Below are 18,831 nucleotides of genomic sequence, written 5' to 3'. Positions count from 1 at the left end.
GCCTGGAGTACAGAATCTTCGTCCACTTCCTTTTAGCTCATAACACCAGTGCAAAGACAAGATTGAGACACATAAGAATCAACTTTGTTTCACCCAACTAACAATGCTTTATCTTCGACAAACTTCTGGCACCATTGTCCAAGAAACATTCGTTTTAGTGTCTTCCTCAGAGAATTAATAGAAATACTACCCAGAGTAGCCAATCAAGAAATTTTGTCTCAAGCAAATCTACATCTTGAGAGATCCGATTCCAGTGCTCTCGCATCTCTGAGCATACAGAAACACTTAAAGAAGCTTCTTTCTGGCTGTTGTTCTGGGACAGGACTTTCATTAAACACCCCATATTTGCAACTCTTCAGATTTCATCAAAAGGACTAATTATTTATTGTTTTTGTGCTGTCACCATTCCAGTAAATATGAATGGTAGAACTTCTCTCCTTCTCCTGCATGACACTAACTTGCTCACTTCATTTTCCAGTTATAACAAAGGCACAAGAGAAGTGCCAGACCTTGTGCTTCATTTTGTTCACAGGCTAAGTGAAGTACATGCTTTGAAAGAGATGGTCATATGGGCATCTGGAGTTCTGTTTTCGGTTTTTACAGCCCTCAGTGATGAGTAACATTAGATAAAAAAGCCACAGCATTAGATAAGAAAAATAAAATCTACTGTGTGGTAGTAACAGAGAGAGAACATGAAGGGAAGTGACATTTCTCTATTTAATAAGTATTACTAGAGTGTCATGGAAAGTTTTTTTGTGTTATTTAATCTGAAACTTTGATTTTGGGATGAATAGTCAAAGCCAGTGACTTCAATCTCTCATTGTTCATCTAAAGTCATTAGCAGAGACTTTGACTTTAGATTAAACAATGTAAGCTTTCACTGACATTTCAATAGCATTTTATTAACATTTGATAGTGTTCAGAAATAAAAGCATCATTTCTCTATTAGCCACTTCAAGGTTCCAAGGGCTGATGATCCTCCAGATCACTGATACTTTCTTGTCTAGCATTGCTAACAGGTACAAATTGGAATTTTTAGATCAAAAAACCTTCAAATTTTACCTTAGAATACAAGAAAAGCACTTTATACATTTTTCCATAGGTACAAATGTGTGTAACAATGAGAAATCAATTACTTCATTCCAAGTCAAGTCACCTACTCTGTGGAATCAACACTGCCTATTCCAGGAGACAACAATGGAGCAAAGTCCTTTAGCAGAACATCAATTATTATATGACTTGCTATCACACAGCTCCTAACACCCAAGGGGTACAAAAGAGCCAAAGACCCTCCAAAGATCCAGAAGACCTTTAATGGGACTTATCTAAGTCCAACCTCAAAGCTGGAAACAAAAATCCTCCCTGTAAACTTAGTTTTTGCAGTTTTTCCTCCAGAGAGGCTTTCAGCAAGAGTCTGATTTTTTACATAAAAATAAATAAGGTTAAAACATCTGTGACATCATATACATACTCAGTTCTGCAGATCTCATTCTGTCAAAGTTTCATAATGTAAGAAGTGTACGGTAAAGTATATAGAGAGAGAAAAAGAGATGCAAATTTCTCTATTTACCCTCAGCCCAACAAAGGCTAATTAAGGCCAGACTCATCTTCATAGATGAACCAAATTAAATTATGAAAAATCAAAATGTTTATTTCCTTACAAATAGAAAAACATACAAGAAAAACAGATCTATGGGAGAAATTGCATTTAAGAAGTATACATATATGCCCACCACATTCTCCTACAAATCCATCCTTATAAATGGCTACAATGTTACCTTTCATTTTATTTCTGCCTCCCTTATTTTTCCCCCTCTTGCTGCCAGTGTCACACAGTGCTTTTTCTCTTCCTTACCAGCATTGAGATGAAGTGTAAACTCCCCAAGGCAAGGCTAACCACAACAGGCAACTTCACCTTTCTAACAAGACAGAGTCCCTTGCCTGCAGGTCTAAAGGCCTTGAGACAACAGGTTGCTAGTGAGGAATTTCTGGCTGAAGGTTACAAAGACTGCAAAGCAGCCTGAGCAAAGACAAGTACAGAACAGTTAATCACAACCAACATTTCTGCCAGCGGGGTTAATTTCAGTGTTGGTGCGCTCCACAGGGCCGCGACGTGCTCCGACTCAGTCTGCCACATCCAGGCAGCCCAGGTTGCGAGATGCTCAATATTCTAGCTGCACCCAACCACATTTATAATCTTAGTTCACTAATGAGCCAAGTGACATTTAAAATAAACAAACCACCAGACTAGGAAAAAAGAAACCTACCCCCTCCTCTGAGCTGGGACTAACTGGATTATATCACCCCAGCTCACTTCAGCCTCCACCTGTGTTTGGCATCTCTCACAGGTGGGGCAGGCAGAGGCTAACAGCACTCTCAGCACCTCATTAACCCCATGTGGGCTGTCATTACTTCAAGGCTGCTTCCAATATTCAAGTATTTTTAATCATATGCTATCTCCATCAATCACAATCACTGCGAGTGCCTTGAAGCCCTTTTCAAATTGATAGTGCTTTTCCAAGATCGACTTGGAAATGTATTTTAGAGCAAATGAGCAACAGTTAGCCAAATGTAACACATTAACCCTGATTTGGGGAAAGAAGAAAGATATGGAGTTGAAAATATAAACATCTGCTAGCCAACTTGATACAAAATGAATCCACTGCTATACTTCTATATGCTTTAGAGAACTCTTACATTTCTTTTTAATTGGGAATAGCCATATAAATCTTGAATAAAAGTGTATGCTCTGATCTCTCAAAGATCTTAAGATATGTAAAGACTGATTAGAATAACAAAATATATTTAAGTATCAGTCTCCACCCATGTGGGCTCTACAATAAGACAACTGTCAGAAGCAAGTTATACATCTTAAGCTCCAGGCATCAAAATTAATTATTTCACACCAGAGCGTGGCTCAAAAGGGCCCACTGTAATTAGGATAATAAGCATTAGCACACATTGTGACTATTATGTGCTTTTTCTTTAAGTTTATAAATCCCTTTTAGACATAATTAATTTTAATTTTTCAGTTTGTGTTTTTATTTTATTCTTATTAAAATGCATAATTTTGAACATATACTAAAGTGTATATAATCTCCCCACATGAACAACATCTATTGTTCTCAGTCTTTAGTACATTAATCGTGTGGATTCTAAATACAATTAATATTCATTCAATATTGTTATTCCATAAAGCTTCCAGCTAGGATTAGGAACTTTTGGAAACAAAATTTAATATGCAGGGAAGATAATCATATTATGTTAATTTTAAACTATATGCATGTATTAAAAATGAAAGGAAAATCAGCTCATATTGCTTTTAGCACTGGAGACCTGGCCCACAGCACACAAATCAAAACCAGTTCCTCCATTGATGGCAAACTGCAGATCAGACTACAGGTGAGATGGGCCCCAGTCGGGATGTAGTTCACTGCATACGACACATTTACTGCTGCACGGGAGGTGCGAGCTAATGTACCTGTCATATTCTCGTCACCTCATCCGAGCCCCTAACTAAGAGAGCGAACAGATGCTGAGGTGGAAGCAGACACTTCATTAATTGCTTCTTTTAGGATTAGCAATGAAGTGTGTAATGTATAACATTTAACCTCCGTGCTCCCAAAACACCCTCTGCTCCTGTACCTTTCGGTCAGCCACTCGCACCCCACTCTCTCCATCTCCTGCACCAGCACACTGCACAAAGATGGAAAAGGAGGATTTTGCCTTAAGCCAGAAGAACATTTATAATCATTGGACTTTGTACCACTAGCATAGTTTAATCGTGCTTTTGTTTTTAAATGTGGTGGTTGTTTGCTTTAGAAAGTGCTAGAAGGCAACATTGTCTTCTGGTGGCGGATACCATATTTATAACTACATCTCAGAGTCAATTTATGAAACAATTTATTAACCTACAAAAAGTGTTGTTGGTAAGGGGGAAATTTTTGAAAATTTTCTGCATGTTGTCATTATGAAAATCACAGTATTTTCTATGACATTTAGGGTTGTTAACCCTACACTCCAACCAATTTTTTCCAGTTAATTACCGCTTTTCTCCCTAATTTTCTCCAAAATCTTGGATGTCAAAATGTGCGTAATTTCTTCCCTCAGATTATGTTATAGCATTAGAATTATCTTTAAAACAGCTATCATTTTCCACTCAGAACTTGCTATGTTTTAGAAGTGAACAAAACAATCTTTTCCTACTTTCAGTGCTGTTGTGAAGGCTAATTAACATCCGTAAAGTACTCTGATACCTTAGATACTGGCAAAGTAACAATGAAAAAAACCTGTTATAATTGTCCATGAATTTCCTCAGGAAAAATGGGGGGAAGGAGTCTTACACAACAAATTTCTTTACATTCTTCTCTCTAATAGAAACACTGCACATTATATGGCATAAAATTTGACAAAAAGAACAATGATTTTCTTGCTAAGAACTGTGACACGTATTCACTGAATTATTCCCTTTAGAGAGAGAAAGCACACACTGCAAATGTTGCCTGAAAGAAGAAAGGAAAATTCCACTGAGAATTTAATCTGCCACTTACCATTGCTGGAGTAACAGCTGATAACGCAAATCACACTAATGACACTGTTAACATCTCTTTCTGCATTGGTTTACACTATTTCTATCTGTGAGCTGTTGCTGTATGCATCTTAGTTCTTTATAGACATTATAGATATGCCCTTCAGGAGACAAGGACCTATCTGATCTAAAGCCAAAGGAAACCTTTTCATTAATGTCAGTGGGCTTTGGAAAAGACCTTCAAGCCCCAGACAAGAAAAGAATATGCACGTACACTGTCTTGAACCAGCAGCTATCTAGTCTTCCTCCTGAAAAATTAAAAAGGGAAACCTTACAAAGGTAAAGTTTCAGGACTGGTACAGTACACATGTAAACTAGGGATGTAAGACCAACTTTGACAAGTTTATGTGCAGCAAAACTGGAGCATTTTAATTAAGAGAAGGTAAAAACATATCTTCTTTTAAAGCAAAAAAGAAAGGTCCATGAAGACCCTCGGAAGACATATTTCATTCCATAGTCTATGTGAGGGGAGAGAGGAAAGGGGAAGCAAACAAAGCATTGGTGATTATGTGACACTTACTCAGTATGATGGGATGCCAGGAAGACAAACTTTACTGTATAAATTTTACTCAGCAAAACAAGCCTGCTTAGATTTGTCCACAGTGAGAAGAGTGGGCTGAGTACAGTACAGGCTGGCTTATGGCAAGCCTCACACCATAAATGCTTTGGATAAGTATCTGCTGACCAGATCTGCTGATTTGTTCAGAACTTTCCAGTAACTGTTTCTAAACAATTCTGCTCTAATAAAATTTAATATATTAACCTTGACCTTTTTTTGGAATTGGGTTGTAGCCTTGATACAGGATCCATGCATAGCAAAGAGTAGCTGAATATTGCAATCCCTGCTCTGACATCTGCCTGAATGAAATGGAGCACTGCTGTTAGCCACAGAGGTAAAGTAAGTGAGCACTAAAAGCAAAATAGTTGAGGGACTGATAAAATTTAGTAGGCAGAGTAGGATAGTGCTTGAAGGAATAGTGACACTACTGAAACTACTATAGCAGCAATACTTATATTTCTTGACAAAAAGGTGACCTTGGCCCACACAAAGTATGTCAGTTATTTATGCAGCTCCTAAATTCAGAGGCAGAGGACAAACCTATGAACACTGGCTAGAGCCTCTCTTCATCCCCATCTGAAGAGTGGGTAAAATCCAAATACAGAGCAGAGTTAGTATTGCTGTAGGGAAGAAAGATCCTGCTGTATAAAGCATTTTACAACAAGAGTAATCAGTAGAGCAAAACCCCCAAACATTTACAAAGGAACATGATCAGTTTGCGTAAAAGAATATGCAGTCTAGCTGCCTCTGATAGCAGGGCCTGGACTTGATACCAAGTAGTTCCTTCTGCATTCCTCTGACCCAAGAGCTCAGTCACTTGGTTGCCACTACACAAATGCAGAAAGGCTGGTAGAAAATGCATTTTCCTACCACCCACCCACTGCTTTCCCATTCCTGACAAGTTACCAGTCCTTTTCCTGACATCTCTGTCTTTCAGATGCACCTCCCTTTGCTCCCCCTCCTAGAAAATGTGCTTATACCAGTCCTTCTTGGACTACCTTTTGGAAACACAACTGCAGTTTAGGTGCTTAGTCACCAGCCACATTTTAAGTCTGTAGATAAAGAACAGTTCTAATGCACTGAGTTCACAAAAACACCACAACAGTGGTCACAGCACCTTTGATTCTTTTCCACATTTCTTATCTGGATCACCACTCCCAGGCATCTTCATATGCTTTTGCACCATCCAAACTCTTTTCTTGTATAAACTCTATTAAATACATTTCTGCAAGTCAGCCCTGAGTTTTAATGACTTTATGCTTTGCTGGGGGAGTGTTATTCCCTCCCCCCTCCAAGAGCATTATGATCAACATCAAACCTTTTTGAAGGCAGTCAGATACGAATCTACTTTTCTTCCAGCCTCCCATATGTTTTTATATATACTAACTACTTATTTATTCCTCTCTACAAGTGACATTTCATAGGCTCACCTCTCATTAAGCCTGTTTCTTTTCAGTCTCTTGATCTCCAAGTCATGCTTTCATTGCTTCTCTCTGTCAGCCAAATTTTGCAGTTCCAGCTTATCTCCATCCAGCTGGAGTTCAGCCAGTTCCAGCCCCTCATGAGTTTGTGAACTTGACCCTGAAGAGGTCCTTCCACTTTTCTGCCAACAGTTATTCTTTTTAACTAATTCTAGTTATGACCAATTTCTACTTCCTCTTATCTTTGCAATCAGAATAGACTCTCACCTAGTTCCCGTCATTTCCTTTTCCATTTATTTTGTTGTAGAGCAAGCCAACTTGGTTAGCTTGTCACAACATAGCCCCCTTTCCCACTTTTCCACAGCTTTATCAGCTACTTCCTTGGGGTACCTACCATTTCCATTCCTTTCCATTCCTTTCATAAAATAATATGAACCAGTTCTCTCCGCTACCTTTTCAGCACTCACACCACACTGTTCTGTCACTTTCAAAAGAAAACGGTTACCTTCAGCAATTCCACCAGCTGGGACTCTTCCCTCTGCATAAGGGAGCATGCAGTACCCAGCACTGTGCAGTCCCTAATGGTTAACTAATGATAGGATTTGAGCATTCGGCTCCCCCAAACAGGAGTTTCAGTAGTCATAAAAACGGATTCAAACATCAAAGAAGTCCTACATATGACTCTTATGTACTTTTAACTTCTGTTCATGCATTTAAGCAGTCACGGAGTAGGAAGAGTGAGCCTGCGCTCCCCAAGTGCCTGCTGTTGACTCCCTATTGGTATCATCTTCCAGAGCCCTTTCTGTAACCTTTTATGCATTTCAAACATTTTTGTTCCCCAGGTGCCATCTCTGTGTCCTCTCATCATGCTTGAACAGAACTGGTTTACTCCTCTGGATCTGTGAAGAGCATTGCAGCTTGAGGAAAGGTTCGAACAAAATCTACCATGTGAAATGCCTTTTGTCTGTGATAACTGAGCTACATCTGTTCTTTACTCACACTCACCCCATAGGGTCAGCAGCAGTTCTGGCATGATGTAACCTCTTTAGTCCAAGTAGTTGCCAGCACAGTATCAAACTGGTAAGGTGAAGCACATTAAAAAATGCTACAGGAACCTCCCACATTCTCCATAAAGCAGTATCTAGAAGAGAAGGAGAAAACAAAACAGTGAGCTCCAGTTTGCAACTATAGGCATCCCAGAGACAACACAGAACAGCATGAAAGTAAATCAGATAGTGGTTCACCTGTTTTTCAGAGCTATGCCATAAGAAAAGGGAACTTGGAGAATTCAGGTTCATTTAACCTTTGCATTTGAATTCAAAGACAGGAGAATTGAACATGATAGTATTAGGGTTTATGAATGGCTGATGAATGATTCCTGAAGCAGGTACTCTTTCTAGCAGTGTTTTGTTTTTTCTGATGAGTTCTTTTTCATTTGTATTTTATTCCTGACCAGCTTTATCGCTTTTTTAATAAAATAACATTTTAAACAAAATCCTGTTGCTATTTGTTTCTGCCAATTTTGTTCTACCAAATTCAATTTTGCCTGCAGCATCATTTAAGTTTATGACTTTTACTAGGTAAGGCCAGCATTGTCTCTCATGGTATCACTTTCACTTAACCTAAACAGAATTAAAGAGTTTCCCTCAAAGCAGATTTCTTTCTTCTAAGCCATATTTCAGGTGGTGCAGGAATGTCCAAAAAAGGAATACAAGTTACAGATCAGAAAGTGTTCAGTTCCACTACACTTGCAGGCACTAGCCATTTTAACAAGTCTCCCAAGAAAGGTTGAAAATGAGTCTTGGAGATACTGGGGATAGAATGTAGTAAGTGTTGATGGGATTTCAGCAAAACAAAAGGAAAAAAGGGCAGAGAAGAGGAAAAAATAATAATTTCTGGTTTGTGGAACTTCCTAACCAGTTCTCTCTGTTCTGTTTGCGTGAGTAATAAGGTGTCCTAAACTCCTGCCATGAGTTCCTACTATTGACATCCTATTGCATCTAGCTGAACTCTTGTTTTTAGTACAAGTTTCCCCACTACTGACAAATTATTGACACATATCCCTAAGAATAGGGAGAAACATGCTGAATAGGACTTTAGTCCTCTTATTTTACTCACCTTTTCTTCAGTCTCTGTGATCAGTGAGATTAGCAGAGAGAACGTATCTCCAAGAAGGCAGATTATCACTCAGCCAAAACAGCCTAAGCTGTTTTCCCCCCTTGTTTTGCCTAATTTAATACATTTGGGGACATAGTTGTTCAAAGCTTCCCCATTCCTTCAGTGATAGGACAATGTTCCAGCTGGGCTGTGTCAGCACCTCCTTCAGACAACAGGTATCCAAAGTTCTTGCAAACTCATCAAGAAAACACACTCTGGAGCGAACATAAACTGGGAATGGCAGAAACACATTCTGTTGCCCAACCTCTTCAAAAAACTGACATAAGTGATAAAATGCCTTTGTAAATACAGCCTCACTCCCTGCTTACAAGCAAAGCAGGAAGTACATATGTTTTACCTAGTACATTTCTAAAAGGATATATGTAAGTGTCTTTGTGCTAGTATTTTGATTTCAGCATTTGATTTCAATATGTTGAAATCACCCGTTAGATGATTTCAACATCTAATAATTGCTGGCTGGACAACATGGAATGATCCAGACCTTTTATGTATGTTTCAGAGGAACAAATTAAGAACATTAGTATTTATGATTGGAACTGTTCACCTAAGCCCACTACTCCAAGCTCCTGCTATCACAGGTAACCACATCAAAAGGACATATCTGTACTTTGGATGAAAATTATAACACACAGCACGCTTTTTTACATATTTATATATAAGTATATAGAGAATATACACATAGATACATTTATACTTGACATCTATACGCATCTTTGTATGTATACTCAAGAGAGACTTTACAAAACCATCATTTACTTTCCGGAATTCATATTTTCTAAAGATCAGAACCTTCTAAATACTACTTGGGTGTTAAAAACTCTTAACGGTATAAAGCTATCCAATACAAACACTTAAAAAAATTAGAAAAAAAAAAAGCCTGATAAGTATAGTATACTCCTCTTTTGTTGCTGGTTTGTTGTTCTCATCCCTGTATGTACATAGATAACTGTTAATAAACCAAGCCAGCCCACTGCAATAAACCAAACAATACTGTAAAGAAGCCAAGGCCATCTGAATTATGAACAAACTAACATGTTCTTACCATTCATTAAGGTTGCCTAGGAACTAGTTTTACTTTTTTGAAAAAACAGTCAATGTCTGGATAAACAACCCAGTCCCCCAAACATGCAGTGAAAACAGAAAACATCTGAAAGCTATGAAACCGGAGTGTCAAAGGCAAACCCCGCCTGGCCAGGCCATCCGAGGGCACTGCGAGATCCCCACAGGGATGGGAGTGTGTTCTGGCCAAGATTTAAATAAAGCAAGCAGCCACCTAAATTAGGTTTTTAAATCACATGTAATCATATAAAGAAATATCCCAGTTCTCTGAACCATTAAGAACCAAAATTAGTAGAAACAGCTAGGTCTTCTAGACATAGATTAACCCTGGAAAAAGATGGCTCCAAGGCAGAGGTTAGCCTCACTCATTAGCCTCTTTCTCCCATCCTCTGCTACAGCAATGTCCTCCCCTCTTCTTAAGGCAGTGCCACAACATGTCTTGAGACCCTTGACCCCCTGTGCTAGACACTGGAGGGGCAGAGAGAAAAAGTGGAGAAGTGCCTTTTTCCCCAGCCATAGCCCTGCACAAGGCTATGCAGGAAGTGTAAGTGGGGAACTCCTGCCACATGGGCAAATGAGAGGGAGGAGGCTCATACCACAGCCTGTTCACCCAGGTGCTCTTCCAACCCTACAATCTAGGGACTTCAAAACACATATTAGAGTTTAGCCATTTCAAGTTGGACCAAACCCAACGTTCTGTCTCCAATGCAAACACTCCAAACTGTAAGAGTGTGTGAAAACTGGAAGCTGATCCAGATTCACAGTTTCTGGAAAAATAAATTTGCAGACACCAATACAACATGCTGAGAAGTTGTTTTTTGCAACATTTTGTAGAGATATCTTTTAGCATCCTAGAAAAAGGTGAAACAGCTATTCAGGGGAGTCAGGAAAGTGTCCAGGACCTTTATAAAAACGTTAAGATTTTAATGATCTAAGGTGACTAAAATTCATCTCATATTCAAAGTTTAGATTTTTATGTTACAGCCACATATATCATTTAAACCAAGTAAAAGATCCTTCACACACACTGAAATACCAAAAGAGAAATTCTCATTAATGATCTTGGTACAACAGTAGGATCATTCTGATCAGTTAAGTTGCTTCAATAAACCAATGATGTGTTTTTAAAGGTAAAAGTGATCCTTGGTTTTCATACGGTCCTAAATAACACAGCATACTATTGTATAATATATTTACTACAACATGCATAAGATATTCAATATTAACACCTTTCAAAGAAATCAATCCAGCCATTCTAGGCCCATTTTTTTCCAAAATTTTCCTATCACAAGAGCAACCAGCTTTTTGCTCTAGTTCAGGATTTTGTAAGGTGGGAACTTCTGGTCAAATGGTAGTTCCCATTTTCTAGCCATTTACACATGTGCACATTGGGTATTAATTGCTTCCTGCTTCATTCTGGCAGGATGTTACACCTAGTCCTTACAGGTGTAAGTAGTGACACAAGGCAGTGAGGAGCCAGGGTCTGTGGTTCTGTAGCTCATACACACCTTTTAAATAGCATACTGGGTACTTTGATTAGATTTTGATTAAACTGACCGACTTGAGAGGAAGGATTACTTCTGCAATAACATAGGTAACATTCCATGTTTGGAAACCTGCACCTATTTTTAGCAATACCAGGCTGAAGAGTACTTGAACTTGGCTACTCTTTATCTTACTCCATAAAACTGTGTTTGCTTTTATTTATAATAACATGATTAGGAAGTGCTGATTCTTAGACCGCACTGGTTTGCAGATAGCGCTGCTCTGGGCCTGAGGCAATAGGATATAATTCTTGCTCTGCCAGAAGCTTCCTCAGGACCACAAGAAAGTTACTCAGCAATTAAGTAGCCCAATTCCCCTGTGAGATGGAGATAATAGTACCTCTGCCCTATCCATTCCCGCAGGAACTGGGCAGGGTTAGGTTGATGACTGCTAAGTGTCTGGAACAATTGGGCCTTCAGCCACAAGTACAATAACCATCATCCTCACTCTTTAATGTTCTAGGGAAGAAAAACTGATGTTTCTGTGCAGGGAAGCAAAAGAAGGTGTTTAATAGCTCTGTGTTAAAAATACTCACCTGTTGGTTACATTTTTTTCAGAAACAGCAAAAATTCTCTGTAACTACAAAATAGTGTTTCCTCCAAACAATCTCTCCAGAAAAGCAGATTCATCTTTTTGTGCTTATATTCAGCTCTAAGAACATGGTAAGTAACACCAAGAGGGTCTTATAGCTGGAATTTGTGGTAAATTTAAGGGAATTCCAGACGTAAAAACTGACTTCTAAGTCTTAACACAGTTATGTTGAAGAGGAGAGTTTTTGACATAATAATTATCACTCGTAACATCGCACACTTTCCATCAGCTTTTAATCACAATGATTAGGCTAACCAAGAAGTAGAGGCCCACTCAGATACCAATTTTTCTCTGTCCTCTTGTTCCAAAGTACAGATTTGTTTTTGTGAATACATATAGTATTTAAGTTTACCGCAATGGGAAATCTCGTTTGTTGTTTTGAGAAAAGACATTTTAAAAATGACTAATTACACATTAGTCCAAACCCATTTTTCAGAGATGATTAAGCAAGCTGTTTGTATTTGCATAACCACAGCCTCTTCCAGAAACTGATATTTTTATGATCAGTAAAAAATTAAATGAGATAGTTCCTATGAATTACAAAAGACTAAAAACATTCTCATGTCAACAGCAGGTTTCCAAACCATCCTGTCTTATCGCACAGTAAAAGAATCAGAATACAGAAAGCAACTTTACAATTCAGATCTCTCTATTTCAATATTTAATATGCTGCTTTCAAATTTTAATTCAGTTGTACACTGAACAGCATTTTTACATATGCTTTGCCTCAGATGGGGTGAATTTATTCAAAGGAGGAGTAACTAAGGGCTACATTTATTCAAGAATAAATCACACAGCCTCTCCATGGTCCCCAAGCATACTTTCCCACCGTCATCACCATTTCCAGCTCTAAGGAATTTAAACATAATGCCTTCTACAGAAATACTGTTTTTATCTGAAATTCTGTCCTTGTATTACCTGAAACACAAATGATGCCAATAGCATGGCACTGTGTAGAGATTGAAAAGGAATTTGGAGCAGGTGCAACACACTAATAGAGGTGGGAGCCAAGCCATCCAGTGGTCACAGCCGTGTGCTTAATTTTGTAAAAAACCACATTTTAAATGTCATGATCTGTGTAATATTTTGTTTGACTGCATGTAGCATTTTGGAAAACACATTTAAAATAAAATTCTTTGCTTCCAGCTCCCGGAAAGAACATCACCACGATCTCGCAGGATGGGCGAACGTCCACAGGGCCAGATTGAAACGGCAAAGCCAAACTAAGTGAGTTAAATACCCACAATGGAACACTATTGAAAACCAAAGCCTGTAAATTTGAGGAGAAAAAGCTTTTAGGGATTAAACAGAGACTGTCTCTAATTCTGTGTGGCGGTTTAGAAAATCGCCATCATATTCAAATCACCACCAGGCTACCCGAACAGACCAGCTTTCGTACAAGGTAATTGTGTTACCTATGAAGCTCGTACCGCTGAAAGCCGCCAGGAAGGCTCAGGCAGCCACACTTAGACACAAAAAAGGCCAGGAAAAGGCAGGAGAGCTCTGCGGGCCGCGGTCCCCTCGGTTTGGCGCCCGTGCAGGGGCCGCGGGGCACGAGGCAGCGCAGGCCACCGCGCTGGGGCCCGCGGGGCGGTGGTGGCCCCCCAGCGCCACGTCCCGCTGCCGGCCGCGGCCGCCCCGTCTGGGTCACAGCACGGGGCAGGGAGGGCGGCCGGGCCGGGCTCCCGCGGGGCGAGGGCACGGAGCCGGCCCTGCTGGTCCCTCGCCACCCGCGCGGCCGAGAGGGCGCCGGATCCAGCCGCACGGCCGAGAGGGCGCCGGACCCGCCTGCGCCGCCAAAAGCACGGCCGTGGGTTTGGATAAATAAATGACCCCAAATACCTGCCTCCTCATAAATGGAGTGTTTTTACTTCAGGCTGATATTTCTCAGAGGCTGATATTTCTCAGAGGCACTCAAAAAGACGCCTCTTCTTGGCTCTCCCTGCCCTGATCAGGCGCAAGGCAGCGTGAGCAGAACAGGCCGCTTCCTGGGAGCGCTCTTCCTTCATTTAAATGGACACGCCAGAGTTTTAACATGAACAAGAAAGGCAAATGAATGAGGAAAATAAAGGGAAGGAAACACATCCTGCAGTTAAAAAAAACCTCCCTCCTGTCTATTTTAATATTAAACTAAACACCGAGTCCAGTAAACCCAGGTCTATTTTACTTCCAGGCCACGGACACTTTGTCCACGTGGGAAGACGGGTGGCTGGGTTTTGCAGCTGCCAGTCCCCTGGCAGCCCCCGTGCCTACGCAGCCAGACCGAGCAGCGCGGGAGCAGCAAACCCAGCCCCAGCGATTCCTCCGCACCCCTCCGCACCAGTCAGAGCCGCGCCAGCTAAGGGGGCAGCGGGGAAACCAGCTGAGAGTAGACACGTCCACTGAACAGTACTGTGCTTCAGCAGTGCTGTCTAGGATTTTCCAGACAGATGAACTTCATGTCATGAACCCTTAAGCAAGTCTTGAGAAGAACAGGAAGCATCTCCCAAATTATTATTCTTTTCAGTTATTTTCCCAGAGAGCTGATTATGGTTCCCAAACCCGGTGGACTGTGGAGCAGATCACAGTCCAGGGAGCCCAGCCCCTGGATCCTGCCTCATCCGCATGTGCGCGCAGCCGGCTCAGGTCTGGCTTCCCAGCAGCACAGCACCCAATGCCTTGATGTGGAGGTCCCTACCTCCAGAAGAGGCTGGGTCTCTCTCATCCGCTCCCTGGAACAGTGAGAAAATGATGTGTCTCTGCCACTTCTGCTTCCCATGGATCCTCCCACTCCATCGGGAGCCCCCATTCAGGCACATAAGGACGTGCGAGGTTCACACCCGGGCAGCATCTCGTTCTGTCCCAGAAGGAGCTCTGGGAAAACAGCCTGGCTTCTCTGTCAGTCTGGGGACCTGGTGGTTTTATCGAGCATGGATTTACTCTGGGGATACAGGAGAGTTTTGAGCCTTCACGCCTCGTCTCCCTGCAGCACCAGAGCAGAGGTGCGCGCTCCTCGGCCGCCTGCGCGGGGACTCCTGCGCCACGAGCCCTTTCTGCCTGCTATGTCTGCCACCCAACTCCATGGTCCAAACCCCAAAGCCGATGCTGTTGCTGCTAAGCTAACAAAGAGCAAAACCCAATCTAGAGAGAAAAATAAGTACACAGTGACCCTATTTTACAAACTTTAAAAAGCGAGGGCATGTCACGCACTTCTCATTCAGTCCAGCTTCCTAAACTAACAGTACAAATCAGTCAAAAAAACCTACTACTTATCTATCAAAATAAAACCAATTAAACTTTACAGTGTTGAGGCAATGCTGAGATTTGAAACATTGGCTTCTTTGGAGTCTTCAGATTTTTCAGCTTCCTGTTTTGCTGTATGCCATGACCATTATAAGTGGTACAATTAAAGCATAGCAGCTGAGGAAGACTAGAAGTTAAAGCATATAGCTTCCTGGAAAGAGATTAACTACCTTAATTATTCAAAGACCTCATCAGAAAAAAAAAAAAATAATGTAAATTTCCATAGCTCTGGGCAGGCAGGCCTTGTGGATACTAGCACCACTGCTGCTCAGACCTCTAAAAATGACTTGTCACTCTTCCCAAAAGACATCTCTCCCACTCCTGCTGTCTCCTTGTCTCACAGCACGGTCCTCTAGCCTTAGCAAAGAGAGTGGATGACAGCAGCGATATACATTCCTATTCCTCCAAGACAAGCTGCCAGCACTGTTCCTACTGCTGAACATGTTTGAGATCAGCAAGAATAACAATGTTTACCTTTTCTTTCAAATTTTCTTTTCCTTAACATTTTCCAGTCAGTTTCAGCTCTGGTAGATAGGGAGAAACAGAACACACACTGTAAACGCAGTTCATTCACAAAAGAGAATGAAAAATTCTAAATAATAGATGCAGTGGCTTGGTAGTGACTCCTGGTCCCTTTTCTCAGGAGAGGTCTAAATGCATAAACAGGATGTGACTGAAATACTCATGGCAGAAAGAGTGTCTTTTGAAGAGAAGCTTTTCTAAAGAAGTGATGGTAAGTACTGTCATCTTCAGGCAAATCTTCAGCACGCTCAAATCAGTGTGCTACGAGGACTTGTAAGGGTTTCCAGCACAGGGGAAGACCTATTTCTGAATTACTCATTTTCTGTTAAACAAATGCATAGCTATATTCTATGTGCAATTATCTATTTTCTGAAATAAGCAACAGTAGGAAAGTGTATCAGAAATATACTTAAAAGAATACAGTAGAATAGAAGCAGCATGAAATAAATCATACAACCTGCAGTGTTTTCCTTAAACCTGGCTCTTGAAGTCCAGTGGCATGGGGATCCACGTATGGAAAATCAGCTTTCAACAAAGAAAATAATTCTACGTCTCATTATTGCAGAAAAAAACTTGAAAAATGTGAAAAAAACACAATAAAAATGTTCAGATGCAAAACATCATTACTTACTAAAAATCAGAGGCTTTTAAAGGCAATGTTCTTATGAAGCCCCAGTGAACATTTGTTTTAAATAATTTACTCTGCATATACTACAAGTGATTTTAATAAACATCACTATTGGAAAAGCTATCTATTTGATTTGTTAGCAATTAAATTGCTAAGTCCAGTCACCTTCTTAAAGGTAGCTGTTTGAGCTAAAACAGGCAGTGGAAAGAAACCTGCTTTCCAAAGCCCTTTCTGCATTATAGACATCTCAATTAATTTTGGTGGCAAGGCTCTTTATTTACAGCAATTCAATGAAAACAGAATTCTAGTCATTAAGTCTATTATTTACTGGATGTTCCTGTAAATCACATTTCTATAGTGAGTGCATGTTTCAATGCTCATCGTGTCAAAATTCTGCTATCAGCATTCCAGGGATTCCAGACACAGAACTGCTGGTAATGATATTTTCCCAAAATTACATGAAACATTATCTTCTCCCATGTGAACATCCACCAGAGATGAACAGAACTCAACAGAGAGTGCAGGCCCAAATTCAACTTTACATGCCTTTTTAAAAAAAATCCAACAGAAATTAAAATGCTTTTTTTTGTGTGTTATTCAGGTAAAAAGTACAGTTATCATCCACTTTCCCCATCCCTTTTCTGAGAAAAAGGGATGATGAAGGTAATAAAGTGAACAACTGGTCCCAGGCAGTGATTAACACATTCAGAGTCATTTTGTGACTCCAGGGAGTCAGTGTTTCTCTAATTCTGGCATTGTGATTTGGCTTCAGTTCCTTTAGCCCAGCTCTAGGAGACCTGAGAGACCACTAGAGGACAAAACACTGCAAGCATCACCTTAGCAAGGTCTCCTCTCCATCAACTCTATCCTGCAGGTTTTACTGCAGGACTGAGGCAGAGTCATGCCTGTTACACTGGCAATATCCCCCAAATACATTGATATTCAGTAGAGTTTTGTAATCAGTCACACATGTACGAAGAAATTTTTGGCTAGAATAAATGTGTCTCATATGTCAGGAGTCCCATGTAATACAACTAATAACATACAAGGGAGTAGAACAAACTGCAGTAGTCGGCTGACAGGACTGCAGAGGCCTGAACAGTACTTAGTGGCAGTGGCTTGCAGTCCGTGTCATGGTAAATTTGTGAACACGCACATAGTTCATCATTAGACGATATCTCAGCACGATAGAGGAAGCCAATTACACACTCCCCAAGTGGCAGGAGGGCAGCGAGCTGCCAGTAAGACTACTTAGATCCTGACTGCTGTTCTGACGAAAATGCAGATGCTTTTTCTTGACATAAGATCAGAGCAAGAGACTCTGCCAGAGGTGAATTCTTGTCTCCATGTAACCCACTCATGGTCCATCAGAGACAGCCTGGAACAACTAAGTTCATGTAAAGCTCCTCAGTTCTGTATTTCTGTTGAATCTCTGATTTAGCTAACAGACATTTAGAATCAAATTAGAGCCAGACAATTCCCTACTGATTGTACATGTGCAGATGCTGAAGAGCAATTATTTTATTCCAGCTAAAGTTGTTCTTATTGTAAAGTCCAAATGTTTCCTCTTGATTTACTTTCTCTTATCACTATCACTAAGATTGCTGTGGATCCTAATAACTATCAGTTACAATAAAGTTACATTGCTTACCCTTGAAAGATATTACTGTCCCAGGTCACAATGTCTTCCTTAAGAGGTCTTTCAAAAACACAGGGGGTGTAGAAAAACAGGTTAGAAAGCAATCCGCTGTTGTGCAGTTCCCACTGCAAGTATTAGCTCCGTCCATAACTACGGACAGATGACTCTAAAATAAAACAGGATTTTTGAAATCCTGTTCCTGGTGAGCAGGATAATGACAATCTCAGGAATCCTGCCTGAGAAGTTGTTCCATGTCCTGCTTACCAGATCCAGGTTAAGAAAAAAAGAGAAACAAAAATCCCTCACACGCAAAGTCCTGTTTTTGCCAGCCAGCGCTGATGTGCACGCGTAGCTACCAGGACATACGTTCCCAGGGTGGTTAGCACGCCTGCTCCCTTCTCCCCTCCGCTCCCAAACCACGCTACAGTTTGACAGCTTAGGGCTCTCGTACACACGTCGCCACTTCACCAGCGATGCCCCGATCACTCCGGGCGTGCTCACGGCCGGGCCTCGGGATCCCGCGGGCAGCCGGACACCTTTGCGCCCCTCGCAGCACCTGCAGCCGCCGGTGCGGGCAGCAGCCGCCGGCGGCCTCCGCGGCCCCGCCGCGTCCCCGCGGGCTCTGCCCTCGGCACCCGCACCTGCGCCCGCGCCCCGCGGGCCCCGCTCCGCTCCGCTCCGCACCTCGGCGGGGGCTGTGCCGGGGGGAGGGAGGGCGCCAGCGGGGGGGTCTCTCCCGGGAGATGGGTGGGGAGAGCGGGCGGGCGAGCCGCGCTCTGCAGCGACGCCCCTCGCTATAAATGCAGCGGCCGCGCCGCG

This window comes from Apteryx mantelli, chromosome 9 (genome assembly GCF_036417845.1).
Source record: "Apteryx mantelli isolate bAptMan1 chromosome 9, bAptMan1.hap1, whole genome shotgun sequence".
NCBI classification, from domain to species: Eukaryota; Metazoa; Chordata; class Aves; order Apterygiformes; family Apterygidae; genus Apteryx; species Apteryx mantelli.
The sequence above is the reverse complement of the archived record's forward strand: the minus strand, read 5'-3'. Positions refer to the sequence as shown.